The sequence below is a fragment of the Trachymyrmex septentrionalis genome, unplaced genomic scaffold (assembly GCF_001594115.1).
Source record: "Trachymyrmex septentrionalis isolate Tsep2-gDNA-1 unplaced genomic scaffold, Tsep1.0 scaffold37, whole genome shotgun sequence".
In the NCBI taxonomy this organism is placed as follows: Eukaryota; Metazoa; Arthropoda; class Insecta; order Hymenoptera; family Formicidae; genus Trachymyrmex; species Trachymyrmex septentrionalis.
This window is the reverse complement of record NW_017305536.1, coordinates 5580595-5602118: the sequence shown is the minus strand read 5'-3', so window position 1 is coordinate 5602118 and position 21524 is coordinate 5580595. Positions and strand designations below refer to the sequence as shown.

The following is a 21524-nucleotide window of genomic DNA, read 5'->3' as shown; positions in this document are numbered from 1 at the left end:
CGCACATAACTCTTCTAATGCAAATATCCTTTCAAATATTATCTGTATCTATTTTGAGATCAAATAAGTCGAGTTCATGCAGTTTTTATATAAAGCTGAAAATATATGATACTTATAAAACGAGTCACAGCTTTACGTAAAGAATTTGCTGAAGTACTTAAAAATTTAGCCAAATGCAGATCTGAAAATAATTTTATTGAACTATCAAAATAATTACGTCGAAATTTCAGACACGATGAGCAAAAAATTTTGACATGCTATCAATCAGTTTGAGCGTCCTACATAATTATTTCAATAGTCTAACGAAATTATCTTCAGATCAGTATCTAACAAAATTTTTAGATGCTTCAGCAAATTTTTTTTCCGTGTTTTTTCAAACTATGGGTCTGAAAGATTTTTAGAACCAATATCCAGTTCGCACATTAAAATCTTATTATAGTTATTATTTTGCTGCAATTGCATCACAAAATACTCGTATACCATTTACGGATTTAATAATGTCCGGTATTTACGCCGGTATTTATGTCCGAACTTTTTTTTTACAAAGATAGTTTTGCGTTTTGTTCTGTTGTACGGATAATCTTCCTAGCCGGTTCGTAAAAATGCACCACCGGTAGGAAAGAGAACAAAATTATGAACCAAAATTACGTACTCGCTACGCGGTTTCCAACCGTTGATTATCGTAATGGCCTCGGGCACCCGAGGAAACGTCCTCGAGTGAAGTGGGCGACCGAGCTCTCAACCCTTCCTCCTCACTTCCACATCGCGGGAAGGGATTTAACCCACTGACTTATCGCGCCTGGCTTTGGATTACCTCGCGGCAAAATCGCGTAGCCTGTGGTCACGAAACTCGTTCCTAGTTTTCTTTTCGTCCCGATGAAGGTTTTGACGCGAACACTCTCGGGTTCGTAAACTGAATTTATCGCCGCGTTGCGATAGCACGCGGTTCGTGTACTCTTTAAGACGGATTATGGACTTTCTTCTTCCGACTTCTTCCTCAGGCAATTTTCCGCGACAATTGAATATATATCTTGGAATGAGTCACGCTGAAAACTAGAGTGAAAGCAGATTGGACAATAATATATTGCATCTCTTAAATAAAATCAACGAAACTAAATATACATTGTTTATTATGTCTCGTATACTTTGTATATATTTCTACCAAATTAAAGTTAAATAATTAATTTCTCCAGAGAAGCATATTTGTTATCGAATAATAATAATAAAATTGTTGAATTAATATCTAAAAGGTATTTGTCCATAATAAATTTCTTTTTTAATTAAAAAAACGGTTTTTTTCTTAAATATCGAGTGCTTGTTCACTCCAAGTTTAATTCAAAATTTGCCGATTTTTGTATAATTCAATGAATTTGAAACACAATAATTATTTGATTATATATGAAATATTACATCGATTCCTTGATTTTATTGTTGTCCGAAAATAATGGTCGGTCTTAACGTTTCTCCTGAGATTTGATAAATAAAATTCATCAAATAAAACATAAACGGAATACGAAAGCAACATGTCTGTCCGTGTAGCATGTAACTAAGTTGACAGAAACTATTATTAAAATAGTGCGCGTTGCTCGCAGAAACTCGAGTAAGTACGCTTGTTGAATCTCGAAAAATTGTCGGAAGCTGGACGGTGAAAATTTTAAATCTGACTTTTCGCAAGCATACACGTACAATATATCAAAAGTTTTACGAGCGATATCTTTTGTGTACGCGCTGACATAACTATATCATCCTATATTCAAATTCTCACCCGAGTGCCACCCAGGTATCATTTTATTCTTAGTGTTCACAGTATATTAAACAAGGACAAAATGCACTTGGATGAAAATTTGAACGTGCTCCAGCATAAATCTTTGAGTTTTTAATACAAGGTTTATAATTCAGTGAATCGCGTAATTGACTCTGTGAAGAATAGTTTATGTAGTGTATTATGTATATTACGTAGTGTATTCATCAATATTCAGATAGTACAGAGGGTTTAAAAAATTCAAAAAGAATTCAGCCGTATGTCATAAATTCTGAGTTCATTTTCAGATACAAAAAGAATTCTTTTTTGGACTTTTCAACAAAAGGATTCTTTTTACATCTGAAAAGGAACTCAGAATTAATGACGTACGAACATACTGAATTCTTTTTGAACTCTCTGTTCTTTTTCTCTTTGTGCTATCTGCGTATTCTATAACATTTTTTTTTGTAGGATCCTTTTTTTTTTTAATTTAAATTATGTGAGCTAATTATAAACTTGAATAATTAATTAATCACAAAAGAATTCGGGGAGATTACGGGAGTATATAAAATTATATCATTCATAGAAATAGAGTTCATACATTTTCTATGTGTTAGAAAATAAATAATAAAATATAGTTAACTGTTTTCTGGTTGCATTGTAAATGAGTTTTAATCATTTTTAATGTCTATATTATAGTCATCTGTATTACCTAATAAAGATTTTATTGCGATATGATTGATATCGGCTTTGCAAGCATGCATTTTGTATGTTAGCACGCGATGGCTGGATGTATTAACCGCTAAAAACAACATTTTTTCTAAACCACTATTATCGCTTATATTCCATCACGTATTCCATTGCTCATTGCAACACGTTCGCTCAATGCAGTATATTCGTTCAACGCAGCACGTTTTCTAATATGCGTTTACACGTATCTTCTTCCAATAATGAGAGTAGACTAGCACAATTGCATCGATATTATCCGGGTTGCAACGTGCATAGATTAAATAAGATGAAACATGGGAGAGATAAATTGGACTTTAATTAAAAATTGATTCAATGATTATTTCCACTTATTTTAACATTTTTATTATACGAACAATCAGTGAACAGCGTTTATTTAATCATTTAAAGAGGAGATATATTAATAAGGATATAATATTCATCACAATTATGGTATAATCGCACATAGAGTCTTGTAATACACATACTCGTGATAACAAGTAATGCAATTATTAAATAATAACGAGTGCAAAAATAATATAAGTATAATATTATAATGATATAGATATGTGTGTAATAAAAGTAATAATGCATGCAATATTTAAAAAATATATTGTAAGGTAAAGTTGCCGAAATCGCATTTTTTTCTCATAAAGGCTTATAAAAATATTAAGTTTTTTAATGAACTATAATCTTTATACTAAAACTATAAACTATATATCTTTTTTCTTTTTTCTATGATGTAATTAAATAATAATTCTACTGTGCTTCATGTCACGAATGTAACATAGCAGCATTAAGTAATACATGTAATTCTCAACTAATCTGTAAGAAAATGTGTAAGTATAATAATTGAATCTTTAGGCGAGATAGTGCGATTTTGACATCCTTACTCTATAAATAAATCTTAAATAATGTCAGCGAGTTTAGCAAAGGAAATATTATAGTTGTTGTGCAGCATTGATAAAGTGACACGAAATTTATGTCACTTATTTAGGCATGCGGAAATAACTATTGTTTCACGCGGTGCGTCATGTGCGACAAAGTGACGAGGCGGATGTTCATTTCGTGCACGATGAACGAAAGAATAGCTCTGTCAAGCGGCTGAATGCTTGTTGTCCTCGCGTACGTCCTCGCATGCAACATCGCTTGTAGCAACGAAACCTAGTCTGAAATCTGTCCGGAAAACGATGTACGATGATGACGGGACATAAAAGCGCCATTCTACTTGGGGATATTACAGCCGGATATCGTGGTTCATCTTTTTTTCATCGTGGTTCACGATCTCCCGTAAAATGAAGGAGTGCGTCACGTGACTCATGGTCGTTTTCCTTCGTTGGATAATTCCGACCGTCGGGATGCATCATTAATTTCCTCGCTCCAGAAAGTACCGCTGCTAAGTTGGAGTACGTAATTGATTCGGGTAACGGAATTTGTTATAGCTAACTTTTTGTTTGGGGATTGAAAGTTCTGTGCCTTGAAGAATAATATGTACAAGATAGCAAGGAAGGGGTGAAAACGAATTTTCCTTATGAAGAGTATCATTTTAATTTTTTATAAAATTAAATTTTTATAAAAAATATGAAACTGAATTTCGAACGTTAATAAAACCGAATAATTATAATTTGAATTAATTAGGCGTTATTGATCGTGAGATGAATAAAATGGGTAGTAAGAAATATAAATAAATACACGTGAAGAAACTTGTAAGCTGACGCGCATTATATTTAGTACTTGTTTTTGATCAGATACCCCGCACAAAGATTCTCTTTCTACGTCGCTACTCTTTGAGTCGCTTTGCTTAATTAGTCGTCTCTTTCTGTGTGTCATCCTGGAGCTTTGCATCTTGCAAATAAACGTAAAGAGAAGCCAACTCGTCTATATTTGCACATCGGGCAGAAAGTATATCAACATGCGCACTTTGCTACAGGATTTTAACGTGTAATTCTTGGCAACCGGGCAAGAAGGACGATCCAATTAGAGTCGATGGAGTCCTCTGCGCACATTCCAATATTTCAAGCGTTAACTTTTTTCATTTACAATTAGACGCTTTTACTTTTTTTTTTTAAAGCTTCACGATGCGACGGTCTGCAAGTGGCGTTTTTCGACGCGTAATTAATATGATTAGCGGCCACGACGAACACATAAAATATGTTCTGAAAGTTCCTCTTTATACCTGTTACACAGACACTTTGGTTGCAGAGCAGAAGAAAATGTGAATAGTGGTAAAGTTTTTAACCGGTTTAATTTTGTGACATACATTCTTTCGCAATTAAATTGTTTATTATACGACATACTAAAAGCTTGATTTCTTCTCAGAGAAAATCTGAAGAACGTCTAAACAACGTTCCAGAATGTTTACCGTAATTTTCTAACGTTCATTATTACACACTAGTAAATGTAGTAAATGATGAAAATAATAAAAAGAGATAATTAAGAAAGATAGATCTAAGGAATTTCAGCATCGCTATTGTCGTTTCGCAATTGAGTTGAAATTCTCTTCCGACTATGTTTCTCTTTCTTCGACTTTGTCAGCACTTAAAGACGAACAAAACAAAGGGCTTCAGATATAATTTGCTCTCAATATAATTTGCAATACGCGAAGCGCTCGCTCTCGTCTCATAAATAATATGCGCATCTCCCTTAGTACTCGAGTGTAGGCACAAGATCCAATTAAACTTCGCCGTGTTGGCGAAGATGATCCCTTAATCGGTGATATATATATATACATGTGTCAAGTGCAGAGAGCACGACGCGCGCTGATTGACGAAACGGTATAAATCGATTTATGTCGGCGACACGAAAGTTGAGAGGCGTCGCGCACTCGCAAGATGAGTTTGATGAAGTCCGCACGTAATTATCCTTCGATTAATGAGCGGGCATACTGGCGGGATAACTACTAGCAAGGATTTACTCTTGTAATTACGCTCGCTACTTCGATGGCTTAATGAGGAATATACCTATGTATGTGTGCCTTGATCTAGCTTGGTTAAGGTCTCATCTCTCACGGATAAAGTGCGATCTGGTAAAACGGGACGACATCACTGTTTTTCCGTGGAAAGAATAGGTTTATTTAAAAGAAAAGCATAACTTGCAGATAATAAATAAACATCTCGATAGATGATTAGTAATTAATTAATGAAGCATATATTATATTTTTATAAAAGAAGGAAACAGAAATCCATTTTCTTGATTAGTTTTTCTGAGAAAAATTTTTTCCATTATGCAAAAATTTATGTTTGTAATTTTTAAAATTTCTTATAGAAGAGAGGAGAGGTAAAATTTTGTGTTATATTCCAAACAAAAAGTTTTTATACTGTTAATTATATATTTTTGACTGTAACAATAATTTTTTTATTTCTAGAATAAACTAAAATAAGACTATATATGTGTATATATGTAGTATATATGTATATATATATATATGTGTGTGTGTGTATTTGTTTCTTAAATAATTCTTTTAAATAAGTTTGACGCGCGAAATTCCAAATTTTTCGCTGGAAGTTGTCCTCATCCTGTAAAATGAATCAGAAATCAATTAAGTTATGTTAACGACGAAAGTAGATTGATTTTATCGCAAAAACAAAAAGACAAAATCGACAAGATCTTTTATAAACCGGAAATTAACGTTTTTATTGCTCACTAAATTTTACTGAAACGCATTATCATATAAGAATTTGATTTTATTTCTCTATATTTAACACTGACATATGCTCGTTTGTCAAAGACGCCTGAATTTATGCGAGTCGCGCTACGTTCGCCAATGTCGACAGAAAGATTCTCAACGGCATGACTTATTGCCTTAAATACTGTCGCGATAAAGCTAAATGTATAGTCCGCAAACACTCGCCGTGAAAGATATTGCACTCTTTCTCTGTAATAACTCTGCGAAACTCTCTGGAAATGTGGCCTGTATATATAATTTTAATCTCTCATATTTATTTCGCCTGATAAATCTACTTCATTATACATTTTTAGATATTCCGACCCGCTCGGTAAACTAACTATAAAATACAAAAATGTAGAGGTTGCACTAACAATGAGCCTTTTTCCTTAATTTGCTTGTTTATGGTAAAAACTTTTACTCTGTTTTCTGAAAGATTTATTTTTGAGAATCTTAAAAGATGAATGTAAAAAATAGGACGCTGTGAATTTGCATTCTTCTCATGAATAATTCGCAATAATTTACAATACATTTACGAGGCGAAAATAGTGATTTTTTTGCGATGATTTATACATTTAGCCATCACAAATCATATCAATCGCAGCTTAACTCAACGTTTAGTTTACTGTTCTAAAACGTATGTATAGACTTTCGCTAAAACGAGTAAATGTCTATCGACATTTTTCTACATCGTTATCCGAGTCGATGTCGACAACAAATCGTGTTTTATTAACGAAAAACTTTCGATCGCACGCACGTTTTATAAACATGCAATAGAATAGACTGAACTGCCAACTTTTCATTGTTATCAGCGAATGGGACTGCGACAGAAGAGGGAATGTACTGACAATGCTTTTTCTGCTTTTCGCGCTTGCATTGTTTGCTAGCAAACATGAGGTACTTTTTTAATCAATAAATCACATTGATACTAAAATTGATAAAAAATACATTGCATAATTAAAAAAACAAGATATTGAAAAATAAATGTCGGAGATTTTATAATTGCAATGTTATATGTACGTTATTAATTTAATAATAATAAATACTTATGATATGATATATATTATCGCGCATTTTTTAAATTAATATAATGTTGTGTACAATATATTATAATATAACCTGTCCCAAACCTGTTATCTGCTCTGTCATGCTGACAATTTTTGCTAGCAATTAAACAACTTCGCATATCCGAAGAACTAGAGAAAACATGTCAGTACGCTCCCTCTTCTGTCGCAGTCACACCATTCATAAACATCACGTTTTTATAGAGAGAAGCAGATAATATATGCTCGGTCTATCCATACTGTGGTCGATATTCATAGTTCTCTACATTTAAGACTTTCAGGTACAGTCTTAAGATGTCACGAACCAACCAGAGGGCCGTATTAGCATCTTAAAACATTACAACGTTTGTTGTAACGTTTCTTAAAAAGAATACCGGTCTATGTTTACAGATTTATAAGAAAATTACAGTCTACGCTTTTTTTTTCTTTCATCAATGATAGTAATTTGATTTATTATTTCATTTCAATCCTGATAAATTTCTTGATAGATTGATGCTTTTGAAGAAGATATCTCGACGACGAAATCGGTTCGGTCGCTTGAAAACGAATGACAATGACCTAATTAAGTTCATCGTTAATGCATACCGTGAAGTGATAACGCGCGCATTATTTCCTTTTGGAACGCGTTTGATTAAAATCTATTTATCATTGAAATCGCGTCCCATTTCTGACATTTCTTTGTAAAGCGGAAACACGCGACTACGACGAATTTTCCTTTAGCCTTACTGTCCGATTCAACATCCGTTCCTTTCTCTCCTCTCTTCCGTCCGTTTCTTCCCGTTTTACTATCCCGAAACGGAAAGCGACGATAAAGTGTGAATTAATAATCGCCCTGCCTCCTTATTCCGATCTTCGTCTTGTTTCTTCCTGTCGCTGTATTATGCAGCATCTGCTGACATTACGTTGCATAATAGAGTGTCGCGAGATGCGGCCGTTTATCTACAAATATCGTCGTCTCGTCATTCGCGCAATTCTTTTTTAAGACCTGCGAATTTTTTGCAAAAAAGGACAAATTATTCTTTTTCGTTTACTTAAAAAATCTCATATTTTCCAATAGAGACATTAAATACACGCGGAAGTATAGGATTCCCTGAATTCAGTCTCTGCTTTTTCCCCTTATTTTTCTATGGAACGAAAGAATGGTAAATTCTTTATTCTTAGAATTTCTCACTGTGAGAGATAGTGATTGAAAATAAAAAAATGTTTTGTAATAAAGAATGTATACGTAATATATAATATTATATTATACTGTATATAATTTTTTATATAATATATATAATATATTATATCTTTTCTGTAAAATATTTAATTTCAAATAAAACATTGTCTCACATAATATTGCAAATTTATCTAGCAAAAAATCTTTCTAAAATAATAAATGCTATTATTTCAGAAATACCTTTCGTTAGATAAATTTGCAGTAGTATTATGTGAAATATTGTTTTATTTACAATTAAATACTTTAAAGAAAAAAGAGGAGGAGAAAGATTTTAATAGCACTATTTACTTCACTAAGAGCAAGCTTGTATGGATCTCACAGTGTATGATAGTTGAGACACTTTGTTAATCGATGCTAATAACGTGTTGTGTTGCAACAAGGTCTGTTAAAGCTGCATATATGCAAGAGCAATATGTATGTGAAATGTGACGCGAGAATGTCAATTTTCCTCGGGCGCTGAAAATGAGATAGCCGTATACCTTTGAGCGACAATTTCACAAGGGTGGTTTATCGTAGAAACGTAATCTCCGTATCTGTATATTGAAAGTTATCGATGAGAGAACGCGATGAATTTATTTTAAAAAATTAAAAACAAGTTGAAATATAAAAAGATCAACAATCTACTTATTTTGATTATTTATTTATTTAAGAACTGGCTTTTTGTGAAAAAGAATTCAAACCGTTGTAACTTATCGTGAAATCTTGATGTGGCTATACGGAGCAAAAGTTCGTGGATAAAATATCTATCGATACTTTTCGCACGGCGAAAAGTGATTGGTCGTGAGAATTTACTTTCGTTAGCGGCGTTTCCTCGCCGGAAGACCATTCCCTCTACCTCTTTCCCCAGGGGAGATAAGAAAAACGAAGTGCAGACAGAATTCGAGAAGAGGTGCTGCAGCCGGATCTTGATTCTTGATTACTTGACGAGCGGGCGACTCGAATCGATAATCGGCACATTGCTGGTGCAATCTTTGATTTGAGGTGCCAACTAAAATGATAATGCGAGGAATCCGTTTTTCTGTGAATATTAGACAAACTGCTATGCGGATGGCAGATACCCCGCCGTCAAGTAAAAAAAAAAGACGACATAATCGTTAATTTCTGACCGTAATCGCGTGCTTTTACGCTTGATTTTTTTTGAAATTTGTCCTCAACATTTCTTTCAAAGCGTTATATTTTTTAATGAAACTTAAAAGATGAGTCGGCTATTGGAGCCTTACACAAGTTATTTTGTTGTGAATAATGAAATTAGCGTAAAGATATTATTTACAAATTATATTTAAAAATTCAATCAATCGAATCTATTCAATCAAACGACGTTTCGATCTTTACTCTGGTCATCTTCAGTAATTTTACAAATTTAAACAATCTTAATTAACTAATACAATGTGTTAAACCTATATAAATTATAATTTCGTCCATTCGTCAATTATATAAAATTTTATTTTTCATTACCATAGCTGTTCTTCTTAATGTAGTTGCATTTTATTGTTGTATCCAAGATTACGATGTATTATGTGGAACATATGTTAGTAGATCCGAGGCTTATTTTATGGATCCATATCCATTTACTCTCTTACACCAATTAAACATGACAGTGAGATTGCATTATAAAGTGAATTATAATTTTTAATTATTTCTTATCTTATTATATTAAATTCTCGATATTGCTTACCTAATTCCTCTCATCTGGTATATTCTTATCTTGTATTATAAAGCCGTCTATTATTTTTAGTTATAAGTATAACCTTCTTAGTCAAAATCTCGTACAATAATAAATGTTGTTATTTATCATGTTTCGTATATAACATTCTTTTAGATCCTTTAAGTGGGAGGAAGATGATTGAGAATCGAAAGATAAGTATCGGAACATAGTTCAGTGTCACTTTTGTTTATTAATCCCTATAATTTATAAATACCTATAGTATAAATTTTGAATTATAATTCAGAATTTATAAAACCGGGATGCAAAATATTAATTGACATGTGTATGATGTGTTTATTATTATTATTAATGTTTTCACAGTTTTCATGTTAGCTGATCGTTTTAAAATAACGAGGGGATTTTTTTTCATTCGTTTTCAAAACCCAATTAATACAACGTTCCAATATTCACGTCCATACGAATGACCTGTTTTATTCTCTCATATCGGCCTGGATATTAAAACAGAAAAAAAATTTATTTTCAACGTGTCGTATAAAAATTTTTGAAATTTAGAAGAGCAATCTTATGAAATCATTTTATTTGAAACTACGAGAAACGTAGGTAATTTATCTGTATGATTAAAAACATATTTTTAGAAAATCAGAAATTTTACATACGATGAAAAGAGACAGAGAGGGGAAGGAGGGAGAGAGAGAGAGAGAGAAGGTAATAGATTTCAAATTCAGGCATGTTCATGCGTACGCGACAGGATGACGATGTATCTAATTTATTACTCAGGTGTTCGAGATAAAGGGAGTTATATACGTTACATTAATTACTAGTTCCTTCGATCAATCGCTGTTCTCAGAACCACCTGTTGTGTTAAAGGACTGATCGTGCATAATCGTCGACGGTGCATGCATGTTCCATCGAGCGCATTGATAACATGTTATTGTTACTCTAGTCTTCTCTCGAATTAATGAGCGTCTTGTTAACAGAGTCCGTAGATAAGCCGGTGATACCTTAAGGTGCAATTTTTTATTTGTAGCTGCAAATTACCAACAAATTTAATCATTTAAAATGATTGAAATTTATATTACGGTTTTTAACAGTTTTACATTAATCTTCTTAATTATACACACACACATAATCTTTTACTTTTGCTTAAGCGAATAACAAATGAATTAATTATATCATTTGTATGATGACGCATTACAACGCTTCTGATATATTGTGTCACGGACGGTTTAATTTCGAGCACCCTGGCTTTTATTAATTTATCAATTTGTAGTCTAGTGCGCACAGCTGTGGATTAGCGCAGCAGCCATTTCTCGGCGAGCGAATAAATTTGCTATTTTTTAATAACAGATTAATTATCGTCAAGTGTAATCGCGCTGTCAGAGCCTCGAGCTTCCGTTGTTCAGAATTCTGCTGGATCAAGATACGACAATTGACAACGCGGATGAAAACGTTGATTGGCATAAACCATACCTTCTCTCGCGCTAGGTCCGATCTGATAGATGCGTGAATGCGAATTTGTATTAGAGATCAGTCGAGTAGTTGATTTGAAATTAATCTCTGCTTATAATTGCAAAATTATGCGCGCGAATCGTGTTGCAGGTTATATTGATTTTTTTCTTGGATCGTTATTTTCGATTATCATCAATGCTACATATATATGATTTTTTTACATACCGAAATTAGAACTGAAGCCTTCTAAATAGCAGTGATTGTATTATTAACAATAAACATTGTTATTATTTGTAAATGTTAATCATACGCTTATTATTTACTATCTATTTAAATTAAATTCGCGGATATATGAAGATTTTACAGTTTCTGTGCAATATTTGAATAGCGTATGCTACATATAATAATTAGAGTAAATAATACTAATACGTAAATATGTCAATTATAATTTGTATGTATGTTGATTTATTATCTATTATCGATTTTTTTGTAGCTGAGATAATATATCGATTTTTATCGCTTAATCGATTTCTGGTGTGCAAGTTTCTTATGTGCACTATAATTATTTGCAAATATAATTTGATTATTAATAGGAAATTTTATGTAAAAAAATTAGAGATGCACCGGATCGTAAAATTACCGGATATCGGATATCCGAGAAGGCAATTTCTTCGAGTCGGATATCCGACATTTTCCGACATTTATAATATGAATAATTTTTAGATTTAATCGAATGTGAACTGTATATTTCGACTAAGCAATAGATGTGTTACGCGAAAATGGGTGTAATAGTATCGCATACCTAAACTAATCTCATTGTCAGAAACAAGGTGAATATGAATATTCTAAAAAAAATATGAAAATTTTATGAATATTCTAAAAAACATTAAATATTTCATATGATAACATTCATCAAACGCGACCTTGATGTTGTTGGCGCTGCGTACACAAGATCGCTCTATCAATCCGACACCGACACTCAAACGAGCAAGTGGCGCGTGCTGTTGCGTGTGTCGTCGCATTACCTTTCGGAATACGATCACGACAAATCGCTGTGATGTATAGTAATCATTTTCTATGAATGAGCAACTATTAGTCCGCATTACCTTCGCGATCAATGACTCGTGAGCGTGCGAGATGACGAGCCGTTTATCGACGTAACATTATCTGTCATTTTCGGATTAAGAACGCAAAATATTGAGGTCCGATTGTACCGTTACTTTGACTTTAAGCAAGGCTTAAAATTCTTTCTCTTTTTCTCTTTTTAAAGCCAAGCGAGAAAGATACACAGAAGAAGAGTTTTAAGCCTTGCTTAAAGTTAAAGTAACGTTGATACAATGGTCAGGCCTAATAAATCTTTTATGAGATGGATCACTCATCGAAGTGATAAAAAGTACGCCGTACGATCGTAATTGTATTTTCGCGAGTGAGTGCAACGACGGAATCTGAGAGGAAGAAGAGACCAGGGAGTTATCGGGGAGTTATCGGGTGACGGCGGAGCAACTATGTATGGGTTAAGTAACTTATTATATTATTTATTATTTTATTTATTATCTTTTGTATACTGCACACACAAAATAGATAATTTGTAATTATTATATGCGCAATAGTAATTTTATGAAATATTTTTTTGTTCCTTTAATTCGAGTTTTTTATTTGTACTTTATAGAATGTTACATCAACTTTGCTGCCACGCATTGTATTAGTGAGTGACGAATTATATTTGAATTTCAAGTAATAAGTCTATGAAAATTATAATATACTAAATACGCATAAAATTTTCGTAGTTGTGTATACACACGTATCTAATTAATAACATAAAAATAGTATAGAAGAACATAATCTTTCATAGACGCATTGCTTGATCAGATATTACGTAATTGTTTATCTATCTAGTAGTAATCATTTATTTTGTTGTATTATATAAACAAATTAATAAAATTAACTGAATAATAAAAATTTATATCAAATTTTATAAAAAGTATGCAAATCTCTGTGTTTGTCCGCTTTGATTGTTTATAATAAAACTATTGGTGACCTGGACATTTTCCTATTAGAATTTTAATTGTGCGATTTAAATTATTAGAATACATTATTACAGTGTTGTACAATAGTTGTAGAACACTCTGTATTTAGTATTTGCGAAGAATATTTTTGCTATTGATAAAAACTGATAAAATTAACATAATAAATTTATTTATCACAATAATAATATCGACAGCTGATATTATTACATTACGTTAATTAATAATACTCATAATAGATGCTATAATTTCGGGAGTATTATAAGAGAGACAGAGAGAGAGAGAGAGAGAGAGAGAGAGAGAGAGAGAGAGAGAGAGAGAGAGAGAGAGAACTGCCTAGAATTTCTTTTGTTTCAATATATTATGTTGATCATGATAGTATTCACAACGAGTTATTTTCACTAAATACATTATAACTGCGATCACATTATTGCTTTGCTCGCATATTAATGAGAATGCCAAGCTGGTCATGAACAATTTCTGACTATTGTATTATCATACAATACTACAAAAGCTTTGTAGCAGAGATGTAGATTTACCGTCGTGTGAAGGTATGCAATAATAATAATTCTCATCAAGATAATAATATTCCAACCTCAAAATAAACATTAACGTAATTTACTTTTATTTATATTTCTGCATATTTTGGTCCCGGCAAAGTATTAATAGGTATTTCGAGGAAAGTGCCCATGATAACGATAGCAATAATAACAATATTAGATAAAAATGAATAATGCTTTATATCGATAGTAATAATAAGTAATTAACAATATACATATATTTTTATGTGTATCTTAAAAATGTACTTGTTTAATATGCAGTAGATTTGCAAGTGTATTTTTCAGATTTTCTCATTAAATAAAATGTTAGTTTTACGAAAGTAAGGAACTATTATTATTTCTATTTTTAGTTTCCATTTTTCCGAAACGAACGAGCCATTTTATACTCTCGCATATTAATACATCGCGTATTATACACAAGCATTTCCGTTTCTGCCGTAATAAAGCGCGCAGTGGTGTTACTACAGTTAATGATTATTTATAAGAAACCGGAATTCAAATATATATCTCGGGAAAGCTTTCAGCAAATTGCAGCTACGGATTTTTGTAAGAATAAAGTTTTGGAAAATGCACAAGCGATTTACGAATATCATGATGTTTTGAAATCATTTCAATTTATCATAAATATAAATAAATATATATGTATATAAACATAAACAATTTTAGTTCAAATTTAATAAAAAAATCTACATGGAAAAAATACACAAATATCTAAATACTCTCAACTTTGAGATTAAATTTTGATCTTCAGCTTTCCACATCCCCAATCTTTAACTTTTGCAATTCATGTTTATGTGATCATAAATAATGATGTAAAAACTTTAATGAAGAGAATATGGAAAAATTTCGATATTATTATAATTTGACATAACTTTATGAGAAAAGTTTGATACCGTCACGCCTTGCATACGACGACCGTCTATAGAGTGTTGAATTAACTCTCTTTCGCATTCTTCAAATTCCTCCGATGTTCGCTTCGATCCAACTTCGTCTCGAATCCGTTATTTGAAACAACAATGTCGTTGGAACTCAGAAACGGCGATTCCCAGACTCACGGACCAAGTTCGAAATAATCGGCGTCCAAGCGATCCATGGAGCGAAACTCTCTCTTTCTCTCTCGTGCTTTTTCTCCGTTACGAAAACATTCCGGTGTATAAAACGAAAAATTCCGAACTGTCGTATTCTGGAACGTCGTGCCGATGTACGTCCCGACGGAATCCTATTCGGGATAAGTTACGACGATGCGGAAAACGCAGCAACTCGCAGAAAAGTTAATGTCTCGTGTGGAACACACGCGCGTTCTAAGTCTCTCGCTAACTTGCTCGCGAACCAGGATATTCCTCATTCGCTCTTTCGACAGTTTCTCTTCCGTTCATAAAACCACCCCCGACGGACGAATCCATTCCAGTTACGACTCGAAAATTAGGTCTCTCGTTGACGTCAATGACGGGATACGACATACGAGTGAGAAAAACACGGACGACCGATCGACGACGACGACGACGACGACGACGACGACGTGCTGCACAAACCGACGAGCGAAGCGGGATGCTGACCTGCAGCGTCAGCAGGGACATGTGCACTTGCTTGTAAATTTAGGATACGGAATCGAATTACGCTTCTCTCGGAAGCGTTTCGAAATGAGCGAGCGAGCGAGCGAGCACTGTGCGTTGCAAAGAGCGAGTGACCCTCGGTATATAATTGGAAGTTAATAGCACTAGAATAGGAGAACGCGATGGCGTTTCAAGTAATTTGCTTTTTTGTAACAGAAAATTAATACTTGTGTGAAATCACTGTCGATGATAAATTGCACACATTTCGTATAAAGAAAGAAAGTATTTAATTAGATGAATTATTTTTATTTTAATAACTTTACAGAGATTATAAAAAAACGGATGAAAAAGGAAAGCTAATTTCGTAATGAATTGCGGATTTTCTTCTTATTCTTATAGATGTAATACATATAAAAAATATACTATCAGCTTTTGAATTCCACACGGAAAGGACTGGGACTGAAGTATCTAATAATTTAGATCTAAAGCTAAATACAGATCTAAAAGCAATTTTATTTCGAAAATAATTTTGTAAATATCTTTATATACAATAATGTTTAAGATTAAACATAATAATATCTACATCAATTATCCACTCAATGCTTTTAAAAATCGTATTCTTATACAAACGCTAAAGCTATAATCTAATTTAGCTAGATACAGATTTACGAATAATTTGATCGTATAGCATCAAAATAATTACTCAAACTGATTAAATGCTGACTAAATGCTAAACGTTCATCATCTTGAGATTTTTATGTAATTATTTTGATGATATAACAAAATTATTTTTAGTATTTTATACTTTTAGTATATTTTTTCTGTATTTAAGCTACATTTTTAGATGTTTTAACAAAATCGTTCTTTTTGTATAGCAACGTGTGTAAAAAAATGATTTATAGAAGCTTCAAGCGGATAATTGATATAGATTGCGTTTAATCTGAAACATTATCATACATAAAGATATTTGAATCTTAACCTATAGTCGCTATTATATAACTTACTATCGTATTTCGATTCACTCAGTAGCTGATTTGAACGTTTCACAAGGTATTGCGCAAACGCTTTCTATCTAATAGAGAATAGAGAGTAAATACATAGCTGACACAAGCTAAAACCGGTTCAGTCCCTTATTGTACCGCTGTAACAATTTCAGTATTACGCGGTCAAACGACGCGATATAATGCAGCAACACGATAGCTGTTCTGTTTCAATTGCAACGGATTTCGATTAACGCAAGAGAATTCAATGAAATTAAGCTTTTCCAAAGCAAACAGCAAACATATAACAAACGTAATAAACTTTCCTAGAGAGATTGCTACAAAAGTATCTTCTTTCAAAACCCGCAGGATTGGAATTTGAATATTTTGTGAGAGGGATTTACATCGTTCTCTGTTGCAGAGAGCGTAATCTCATCTCCTCTCTCGATCGGAATATAAGGTAATCAAGGAGCTCGAGTGTTACAGTGCATCTTGTCACAATCGATCCCAGCTTCTCACGTACATCTCTGTATATCTCTAAATATACGCTCGATCACTGAAAAAAAAAATCTTGCAATTGTTAGCGAAAAATTAACTAAAACGGATAAATAACTAGGAAACATTGCGATATTAAATATATTTTGTATCTAATCAATATAGACAACAGAGACAGAATTTATATCTGAACCATTTCTCAAATTTATCAAGAAAGTCTCTCTGTAACGTTTAATTAGATGACTGTGATTCATATAATATTTAGCAGTGATTCATATTTGATCATGAGACCTAAAATTTCTTGTATATATTGTTAAAAAATTTACTGTACTGTAAATATTACGCGTACAATATATAATTTTATATCAAATATAAAAAACAGTAATAATTCTAGTTGGAGCAACAAAATATTTTTGCGTAATATCGACGATATAATATCTTATTGATGTGCCGAAAGTAGAAAATAATTCAATATCTCGTCGTAACCGGAGGTATTATTTGCCTCATGGACACAGCTTCCGACAAACCTCGTTTATTTTTGATTATTTATTTCCGACGGTATGTCTTGTTAGTCGATATTACGTTAAATATCATATATTTTATATCAGTATCAAGCTTTAATTGATTGCGAGATTTTTAATTTATCATCCCCGTCTGTTTTGCGCAGAATATGGAATTGTGATCGCTTAAATCCAGAACCGCGTTCCCTCTTTTCCGCAGCTTTTAGTTTATCGCGTATCGAGAGAGTATCTCCCTTTCGAGATTGTCGAAACGTTAATTTTAAATATCGCGTTTCCATCGAAGCGAAGAGAAACGAGATTTATACTGCGATTTACATCAGTGGCATAGCTCATCCATTAGTCGGCAGTATTGCGTGCGCATACGCGCGTATCGCAAGATTTACATTAAACTGCTAGAATAAAGAATGTAATATCAGTGAATACTATTTTTCATGGAAGAGATATTCGCTCAAGACCGATATTACCTGGATATGAAACAATTTAGCAATTCACGACGTGAAAAATTGCATGTTGGTCTGTGGTTTTTCATTAATCGGCTATCGACAATCGATTGTAAAATTCGAAAAAACGCGGACATATCTGCATCAGCTTTAATTTCGCGTAAAATATAGTTCGAACGATTATCTCCATAGACACTGTACACGCTGATTTTAATTGTACTTTGTCGGTTTTGCACTCATAGTTTTTCGTCCTTTTCGTAAATCAAATCAGGAAATAGTTTTCCAGAGTGGAAAATGTTTGATGAAAACGTTCGAATACTGTTTCTTGCTGATCCATAGGATATGTGATGATCCATGGATCTGGATGGCGTGCAGAAACATGAGAGGCTCGAGCAGACGACCGACACGATCTTTCATTTTTTAATTTCGCCTGCATTTTCACACACACATACACCTACAGTACCATTTTTGCAGGAATAACAAGCCTGTGCTTTTGTCACACCGACCCTGGTGCTCGCAGAAATATTTATCGCTTCGGGATAAAAGAGAATATCATGGTGTACGCGGCTGAAGAGAATAATGATGCTATTTTTGCATTTGCATAGTACTCGTACGCTTTTATTTACAAAGTTGAGCTCGCGTGATCGCAGAAAATGCACTATCCGGAATCAAAAATCTTCAGTATTTGTTTCCCAACAAAACCTTGTTCCGTTTCAACGCTGAAGGCCGTCATGTTTGCTTTGTCAGTGGTGTTTCCGTAATTTGCGAGACACCGGGAAAATAATATATATAGATACATTATACATATCATTATTTTCTGTTCTATAAATACACTTTAGAACATTAATTAAGTAATTAAGGCACAATCAATTTGCCTCTTTTGAGACAGTAGAATCGATCGAGGTAAACGAACACATTGTTAGTTGGAGATCTGCCAAATGAAACACACTTAACCGTTGCACTTTGTTATACGTTGTTATTCTAAGCGACAAAATCATTATACACCCGATATTTACGACCATTAGTCTAAAATCTTGCGACATTTAAAATCTCTCCCCAAGAGACAATCTTGGATGAAATTTACCTTGATAAATGTGACAATAAAGCTGAAAAAGACAAAAATAAAAAATTTATAATATATTAATTATTTTAAAAATTATAAAATTTTTCGAAGGATATTTGCAACCGTCTTTCGTATAATTACTTCGTAATTATCTATGAATTGACATTTATTTCTATTTATGTATTTGAATATTGTGGAGTTAAAAGCGATGCTTTGTACATATTTACGACGAGGGAAAGAGCATCATCTTTTGATACAGAATGATTCCGAATTATCACAATCAATCACCGCATCTCGTTCTAAGGAAGAAACAAAGCGTGCTCACAGAGCAGTCGATAATTTTAGTTCGTGCGGTAACAGGTGCATAGCAACAGCATTAGCGTTTTCCACAGCAATAGATCTACTGAATCTCCGAAATAGAAGCATCCTCGACAGTTCGGCGTTTCGGGTTTACGGCGGAGAGTGGCAACTGAATACACAGCTGCGGATCGTTTGCTCTTCATGTCGGTCTCGGGTTAGCGGCTCCGCTTGGTCGCGAAAACGACGTCCGTCTTCTCCGCGAATCTCGCGGCTCATTCTCGCGGCACAAAGAGACGGCAAGGCGTAAACGCCTCACGTCTGTACGTGTTGGAATAAATTTACTCCTTGCGTACGAAGATGCTCAAGTGAGAACGACGCGCGCTTCGTCGCGGCTCCTTTACGCGGCTGATACCGAAATAGCGGAGAGTGTCTTTCATTTTGCACTTTACCGAGTATGCCACGGCGTGCTAATGGAATGCGAAAGCATTGCATTCGTACCGCGAACACCGTTATTATCGTGCGTTTATTATTGCCGTTGCGCGCGCCTGAATCCGTCATACATAGTTTTTCATGCCTTTCGTGCCTGCGCTCGATACGCTACTCATAATTAATTATAATGAATAGCTTTTGAAACTACTGCGGAACTTGAATTCGATTGTAGTGACAATAAGAGAGAATTGTGATAACAACAACTGATAGTTGACTGAAATAGTGTTTAAAATCTTGTTAAAATTAGTATATGTATGAGCGAGATATGAACGATATATAAAGTGAAATACACTCATCAAAATAGACATTGAAATACATAATATTATGAATGTACTTACGCTTATCAAATTATTTAGCTGAAATTTAAATTTATGAAGATATACAATTATTTAAGATACGAGTATGAAGCCGTATAAAGTGAAGTGCTTTCTCCGAAAGAGACAGCTCGTCGCGTGCTTAGTATATATTAGTGTAAGTAACAACATATAAAATGGAACATTTGTTGAAATGGATTAGACATATATCGAAATACATTATATATATATATATATATATATATATATATATATATATACATGCTTATTTAATATATCAGTATAAGATTATTGAGCTAAAATTTAAATTTACAAAAGCATACAATTTATTAGCATGAGACACGAAGTCGCAAAGTGAAGTGCTTTCTCCGAAAGATAGTTCGTTGCATCCTTAGTATATTAGTGTAAGTAATGTTAACATACAAAGTGGACCACACTCATTGAAATGGACATCAAAAAACATAATATTTTATGTATACATATGCTTATTAGTATATTAGTATAATATTATTCTACTGAAACTTAAATTTACAAAATTATATAATTATTTGCATGAGACACGAAATCGTAAAGTGTAATACTTTCTCCAAAAGATAGTTCATCGCGTGATGTACTTTACGTATGTACATACGTATTTTTTGATACTTCCGCAATCAAGAGACGTGACCTCGAACTGTTATAACCGCATGACGTTTAACCATCTGGTAAATACAATATGTATAATTTCAGAGCCGAGATAGCAAACGTGGTATCAAGTCGCTAAACTCGCTTGGGTCGTAAACCCTTTTTCGTATACGATCGCGGAAGCGCGGCGTAATGATTTGTCGTAACCCCGATTCGGCGCATCGTGCATTGAACCTCGATGTACCTATCTTCCGCGTGAGCCGATCATTTTCAATGAGATATCAGTACACAAAAGAAATAATTACAATGAATTGAAAATTATTTGTTAAAGAATTAATAATTTAATATATTATTTGAATTAATAATTTAATATATTATTGCTAATTATTAACTACAATTGCGTACAATGTATGTCGTACATCATGATTTTAATAAAACAGAGAGATTATGTTTGGAAACTCGCGTTCCATTTATTCGCACTGCGGAAGATAGGTTATAAAAAATATTTCTTTATTACAATATATCGTAAAATGTGACTGTTTTTACGATTTCAAAATATTACCCGTATAGAACATATTAACAATATTATTTCTGCGAGTGTGTGATCTTTTTCTACCGAGATCCTTGTATTT

At 33.2% G+C, this 21524-nt stretch overlaps 1 protein-coding gene across 2 annotated transcripts in view; it reads left to right on the top strand.

Moving 5' to 3' along the window:
• The window catches only part of LOC108750786, a 140670-nt gene that overhangs the window by 1925 nt on the left and 117221 nt on the right, over positions 1-21524 (top strand). The gene's annotated exons all lie outside the window — the stretch shown is intronic.